General features: G+C 54.1%; 1 protein-coding gene across 1 annotated transcript in view; it reads left to right on the forward strand.

The window, feature by feature from the left end:
* Positions 1–5,863: 5,863 nt before the first annotated feature.
* Positions 5,864–5,998, forward strand: part of Ppp1r1b (protein phosphatase 1, regulatory (inhibitor) subunit 1B) — a 10,188-nt gene continuing 10,053 nt past the window's right edge. Inside the window, exon 1 of the mRNA XM_013037758.1 lies at positions 5,864–5,921. The gene's annotated coding sequence lies outside the window, so the exon portion shown is untranslated. The remainder of the gene's footprint in view (positions 5,922–5,998) is intronic.

Genomic DNA, 5,998 nt, shown 5'->3' on the forward strand with positions numbered 1-5,998 from the left:
CAGGCAGTGGCCAGAGCAGGGGGTCTCCAGGTGCCGGGGGCTGAGGCTGCCCCTGCTGTGGGCTGCAGCTTGCTCTTCTCTCACCAACATCCCTGCTTCCTAAGCCACCACCTGGGGGCGCCGAAGGCACAGATGTTACAATACATGTTCCTGCCACCAGAGGGCAGCCTCAGCTCGCCGATTCCTAGCTGAGCGAGAGAGGCGTGCCCGGGCTCAGGTGCATGCTAGGGATCTAAAGATCTTCTCATCTATCCTGTTTTTAAAACCAGCTACAAAGCTGGCCACCGGTGGCTCATGCCTGTAATCCTAGCTACTCAGAAGGCTGAGATCTGAGGATAGCGGTGCAAAACCAGCCCGGACAGGAAAGTCCATGAGAGTCTTATCTCCAATAAACCACCAGAAAACCAGAAGTGGCGCTGTGGCTCAAGTGGTAGAGCACTAGCCTTGAGCTGAAGAGCTGAGGGACAATGCCCCGGCACAGAATTCAAGCCCCACGAGAAAAACAAACACAGCTACATGCCGGGCACCTAACCTGTTCAGGAGGCTGAGATTTGAGGATCTTGGTTCAAAGCCAGCTAGGCCAGAAAAGTCCATGAGACTCTCATCTCCAATTAACCACACAAAAGGGAGGTGGAGCTGTGGCTCAAGTGGTAAAGCACCAGTCTTGAGTGAAAAAGCTCAGGGCCAAGTTCAAGCTCCCAGGACCCTCCTCACCTTCCCCCTCCCCCATACACACAACCCCAATTATACAGATAAGGATTCCAGGGCTAGAAATGTAGCTCAGAAATAACCTAGCAGGAATAAGGTTCTAGGTCTGAAATCTAGTGTGGAAGGAAAAAAAGCCAAGGGTGAGGTCATTCCAGAGTTAGACTGTTGGAACCTGGGGAATGTAATAATAAATGGAATAATGAAGTGGAATGATGATAGTGAAGGCTAATGAGAAGCTGAATACATAGGACTCTGTTTCTTCTGTTGCATTTCTATAATTTAAGTGTTTTTGGTTTTGTTTTTGTCGGTTGTGGGGCTTGAACTCTGGGCCTGGGCACTGTCGCTGTGCTCTTTAGCTCAAGGTGAGCACTCTACCACTTGAGCCACAGCACCACTTCTGGTTTTCTAGTGGTTTATTGGAGATAAGAGTCTCATGGATGTTCCTGCCTGGGCTGGCTTTGAACTATGATCCTCAGATCTCAGCCTCCTGAGTAGCTAGGATTACAGGCGTGAGCCACTGGCACCCGGCTTAAGTGTTTGCTTATTCATTCATTCCTCACTCCATCTTTCCTTCTTAATTTTTATTTTTAACTTTAATTTTTGTTGGTTGTGGGGCTAGGATTACAGGTGTGAGCCACCAGCATCCAGCTTCTCAGTACATCTTTTCTACATTGTGTTGTGCCTGCTGTATTTTGGATACTATATGAAGATAGACATTGAGAAAGACATATCTCAAAACACAGTGTGAGGAATTATGATATGCCCACTTGGGTGGAGCAAATGAACATTTTGGGGTAATAAAGCATCCTCTATTTGCATTGTGATGGTGGTGGTCACATTAGATAAAAATGTCAAGAGTGCCAGGCGCCAGTGGCTCATGCCTATATTCCTAGCTACTCAAGAGGCTGAGATCTGAGGATCACAATTCAAAGCCAGCCAGGCAGGAAAGTCAGTGAGACTCTAATCTCCAATTAACCACCAAGAAACCGGAAGTGGTGCTGTGGCTCAAGTGGTAGAGTACTAGCCTTGAGCTGAAGAACTGAGGGACAGTGCCCAGGCCCAGAGTTTAAGCTCTACAACTGACCAAAGAAAAAAATGTCAAGGGTTTATTGAAATGCATGTTTAAAATTGGTACATTTTGTTACTTATAATTCAATAAAGTTGATTTTTAAAAATGTACCTAAGGGGTGACAGAATGGCTCAAGTGCCAAAGGGTCGATTAAAAAATGAAAAGCCCCAAGTTCAAAACCCAATACTTGTCCCCAAACACTTCAGCACCTAATCTGAATACACTGAATGGGCAAAGAAATGGAGGTTGTGAATACATAAATCAATGTGTGATTGAATATCTTAGATGAGTGCCTACCTACATTATCCCAGCCTATCCAGCACTGTCACCGCTGAGGGTGCCCTTGCCCTCTTTTTCTCCTTGTTCATGAGTTTCCCTAGAGATGGGCTTTGAGTTCTAATCCAGGTTTCCATCCACTGAGCCCTCTTGACAGTGCTCCTCAGGCCCCAAAAGTCTGGTTCCCAGGACTCCCAGGGGCTTCCTTGCAAGCTGCCACACACCAGCCCAGCCAGCTCCAGCTCAGCTCAGTGGTGCCAAGGTCACCAGTGCTATGCCCAACTACTGACCTACAGTGCCAACACAGCAGTTCAAACCCTGGCTGATTCTGCCACCTCCTGGCTAAATTTAGAACTGCATCTCTAGAGCTGCCAGGAAGATGGAACCTTTGGAGACTACCAGGGGTCCTAAATAGGGACGGGGCGGGGCTTAAGTTTTATCCTATTGAATCATCACAGCCACCATTGCAAGATGGGCAGATAAAAGCTAGGAAATTTATTCAAGTTTTCCCAGTAAGCTGCAGAGCTGAGATGGTTACCTAGAGCTGTCAAACTTCCCGGTTGAAATTCTGTCCATGCCGGCACAATTTGCTCAGTGAGAAGGAGAAAATTTTCTTGCTTGCCCTCTCTCCTCAGCCCCTGCCAAGGAGGACAAAGGCCTCGCAGCCCCTTTCCAAAGTCACCTTCCAACTGGGCACTGGTGGCTCACACCTGTAATCCTAGCTACTCAGGAAGCAGAGATCTGAGGATCCCAGTTTGAAGCCAGCCCAGGCAGGAAAGTCCATGAGTCTCTTCTCTTCCACTGAAAAAGACGGAAATGGAGCTGTGCCTCAAGAGTTAGAGCAAGCACTTAGCCTGAGTGAAAAAGCTAGTGGTCAGCTCCCAGCACCTGAATTCAAACGCTTAGTTTTGGCACCCCCACACCTTCCAGAGAAGTGGCTGCTGTGGCTTCTGTATGCCAAGCCCTGTGGCAGGCATGGGGCAACAACCAGAAGGCAAAAGGCGGGAAGACCACACCCCAAGACAGTGTGATGCGGTAACTGACACCCAATCATAAACTTTGTTAGACCATGCAGGAACACCTAATAGTTAAGTTAATTGGAGTTAAGTCAAACAAGGTCTTAAATTTGTTCTTTGGACCTCACCACCCGTGCTTCTAACTCAAGAATAATAACCGAGGAGTGGCATATTATTTTTACATCTCATTTGCATATGATTAATTCCAAGTCGGAGTGAATGGAAGTCACCCTGGCCCCTTGCTTCTCAGCCCCCACCCCATGTGTCTGGCCCTAGCCTTCTCCTCCAACCCTTGCTGGGCTCCATCCCCCCCACCCCCCAAAGCTTCTGCCTACCCCTCCCCCAGCTCCCAGAAGTGCTTGTTCTCTTCCTTTTCTGTCGCCCCCACAGCCCCCACCACCTGGCCGCCCACCGGAAAAACTTTTCCACAAGTTCTTGAGAAGTGGCGTAGGATCCAAGAGAGAAAAATCAAAGTAATAAAACCTCATTTAATTCCTAACGGAGGGCAGAGCTGTGAGCTGCAATTATCTTAATGCTGAGCTATTTTTACTCTCTCTCTCTCCATCTCTGTCTCCTGCCTCTGTCGTGAGGCTTCTCCTCTCTCTACCTCCCTTTGTCTCTCCATCTCTCACATGGGTTTTCTGTCTTTCTCTTTTTGCCTTCGACCTCTCCCCTTCTTTCCTACATCCTAGCTTTCTGCCTGTCCTTCTTCCTCTTCCTGCCAGTCCCTTGTGGACAGACCTCGGTCAATCCTCATGCCTTTGGCCTCAGGGTTCAGGAGCCAGAGATGCAGTGCCTGGGCCAAGGCTGGGCAGAGATAAAGACCCCTTTCCCCTCTGCAAAGCCCCCGCCTCACTCCCTTCCCAGGTGTCCCAGCCTGGGCTCAAAAGATATGTTTTATCTGACTTGGGTCTCCTAGAGCGCAGCCTCTACAGACAAGCTTCCAGGTCAAACCAGGAGTCCTTAGCTCCGATGGGCCCTGAAATGCCACTGAGTATTATGCCCTGCCCCTGTCCCCCCATTGCCCACCTAGCTGTCCTCTGTCCCTTTCTCCCTCTCCCTTACGCCCTACCCAGGGCCACCTAGGGCCTAGTGGTTGTTTTTATTTACTTTCTGAAGGTTTTGCCAACCCAGACTTTTCAATTCCCCACCACACCCCATCTGGAAGAGGGATTCTGGGCCAAGCCAGGGGCTGCCAGAAATGCCCACACCCCTGGGCCAGCAACCTGGCATCAGGCTGTTTCCCAACAAGTACATAAGTCAACAAACACGCAGGGACTGCAGCCAGGCCTGTGGCTGGAGGATGCGAGGCTGAGCCTCCCGGATACCCCATTCCCATGAGCTCGCCCCTCCCACCACCCCTTTCCTCACCCCCCAACCCCCAGTGGGCACTGACTCTGGGGCAGAACATAGTGCCCCTGACCTCATTTCCATGAGACTCCTCTGGCCTGCTCCCTCTGCCAATGAGCCAGCATGCTACCGAGGCTGGGAATGGAAAAGTTGCTGGTGGAGTTGGAGGGTAGGGAGGGCTCCTGTTGTCCCTGAGAGTGACCAGGAAATAAAACAGCCAACACAAACAGGGCCCCATGAGGGTGCGTGTGCACACACACACACACACACACACACACACACACCACCACCACCACACCTTGGGGGTGCTACAGAGAAGCATTCAGACCCTCCCACTGAGCCCCACAGGCAGCAATTCCAACCCCTGCAAAGACCCCAGGGTCTGGGCAGACAAACAAGGCCACTCCAGCCGCCTGAGCAGCTCCTCCCTGCCCCTCCAGAGACACACAAGCACCTCTGTAAGGAGGAGGCTCACACCTCCGAATGAGCACACACACCTCTCTCCCCCAGCTCTGTTCCCAAATGCTCTGAGCTCACACACGTGACGGCACGTGTACTGCTAAGGCAGCCCCCCCCCCCCGCCCCCTGGGCTGGCACGGTCCTCTCCCCCCCATCAGGAGGGAAAAGGCTAGAGACACGTGAAAGCAGGGGCACATCCTCCTCCCTCCCGGAAATACACTCACAGTTCCCAGCCCCAAGCCCCTCGACTGCACGCACAGGCCGCGGGGGGGGGGGGTAGAGGCAGCCCCCCCAAACCCATCACCTTGACAGCCTCTGACATCCTCCTCCACACCCACACCCACCCCCGCACACACGAAGCCTTCCCACGCTCTGCCACTCACACCTACATCTTTGACACTCTGACACACTTACTCACCAAGACTCACACTCACCCCACACCGACCCCCTTCCCCCAGTCACACACACACACACTCCCAAAGTAGCGCACCCCAGGCCCCTGGCACGCACTCCGCGGACTCCCTGCCAGGATGACTGACAGGTGTCCTCCCCCGCGGGCACGCACACACACCTCGCTCACTCGCACCCGCTTTCTAGGACACCCCCATTCACAGCGTGACCGAGCTGCGCTCTGTCCTCGACCTCCCCGCCCCCCGGGAGACGCGGAGGGGCAGTGCCACGCAGTGGTCAGGCCCCCGGGGTCCCGCGGTCCCGGCTCCCTCCTGCTCCACGCCTCCCGCTGGACTCCATCAGTAATGCAGCTCGGAGCTGCGGGGAGACGGCGGTGGGGGGGCACGGGGGGGCGCACTCCCACCCCGCCCCGCCCGCTCCGGGGCTGGCTCCGGGGGACCCGGCGCTCACTCCCCGCCCTCCTCCCGGCCCCGAGAGGACGCGGTTCTCGACGCTCATTGGCCGCCCTCCCCTAGGCCCTCCCCTCTGAGCAGCCGGGCGCCAGTCCCCGGCCGAGGGGCCGGGCCGGGCCCCCGGGGCTGGCACCGGAGGGGCGAACCCCGCAAAAGGCAGAGGGAGGCAGGGCGAGGCAGGTGGGAGAAGGCCGGGAGGCGCTCCGCGGAGACCCGAGGAGAGCGGAGGGCGGGAGGACGAGGCTCGGCGCGCGCGG

The sequence above is a fragment of the Dipodomys ordii genome, unplaced genomic scaffold (assembly GCF_000151885.1).
Source record: "Dipodomys ordii isolate 6190 unplaced genomic scaffold, Dord_2.0 Scaffold7, whole genome shotgun sequence".
NCBI classification, from domain to species: Eukaryota; Metazoa; Chordata; class Mammalia; order Rodentia; family Heteromyidae; genus Dipodomys; species Dipodomys ordii.